This window comes from Lotus japonicus, chromosome 4 (assembly GCF_012489685.1).
Source record: "Lotus japonicus ecotype B-129 chromosome 4, LjGifu_v1.2".
NCBI classification, from domain to species: Eukaryota; Viridiplantae; Streptophyta; class Magnoliopsida; order Fabales; family Fabaceae; genus Lotus; species Lotus japonicus.
Window position 1 is genome coordinate 58,119,864 of NC_080044.1, and position 973 is coordinate 58,120,836.

Here is a 973-nt window from a genome sequence, read left to right on the forward strand (position 1 = left end):
CTCCTCTAGACTCCTCTCGTCAACCGTCCTTTCAACAATTTGCAGCTGGACAAGTGACCCTTGTTCTGTGGTTGGAGCTTTCCCTCCTTGAGTCAATGCTCTGGTCTCGCTATCACCATCATTGACAGTACACTGGTTACTCACATGAAATTCACCACAAAACTTGCACTCCACACAAGTCATTCTTGCTCCAATTGACTTGGTCTCCTTTATATGCTTTCGGATCTCCGCTACTTCCTCGGAGAGTTGCTTGTTGGAGGCTATGAGCTTATCATAAGTTTCAACTTCAAAAGCACTTCTTCGGATTTGGCGTTCATTCTCGGAGTTCATGGCTCTCACCGCCATTTTTTCTATCAAATCATACCCCGCTTGTGGGGGAAGAGCATCGAACTCCCCATTCGAAGTCGCATCTAAGCCAAACCTTGATGAATATAATAAACCATCATAGAACTTCGCCACACATTCAGCTTGGGTGAGATTGTGTTGAGGACATTTCCTCAAAAGCTTCTTGAAATGCTCCCAAGCCTCATAAAGATTTTCATCTGAGGATTGTGCGAAGGTCATGATGTCATTCTTCAATTTCCTCAAAAGGGACCTTGGGAAGAACCTCGTTGTGAACTTTTCTGCAAGGTCTTCCCAAGTAGTGAGACTCCCTTGAGGTTGAGAATTTAGCCAATCCTCTGCTGCGTCCTTCAAAGAGAAGGGAAATAGGCTCAACCGAATTGCTTCCGAAGGAACATTCATCACCTGATAAGTGTTGCAATTACGGATAAACCTTTCCATATGAGCATGAGGATCTTCCGAGGAACCTCCACCATATTGGATTTGGCTCACCATGTTGATGAATGCCGGTCTCAACTCAAAGTTCCCCACTCCTTCGGGGATAACAATACTTCCGGGATAGTCAAAGCTCATGGACCCAGAAGTTAGTTCCTGAAGAGTTCGGTTGGCATTCTCAACTTCTTGTTCACGC

The 973-nt window shown here is 45.2% G+C and overlaps 1 non-coding gene across 1 annotated transcript; it reads left to right on the top strand.

Moving 5' to 3' along the window:
* Positions 1 to 475: 475 nt before the first annotated feature.
* LOC130716360 (small nucleolar RNA R71) lies at positions 476 to 582 on the top strand. Its single transcript, XR_009011977.1, has one exon. It is a non-coding gene; the product is annotated as a small nucleolar RNA R71 (small nucleolar RNA).
* The last annotated feature ends 391 nt before the right edge of the window (positions 583 to 973 follow it).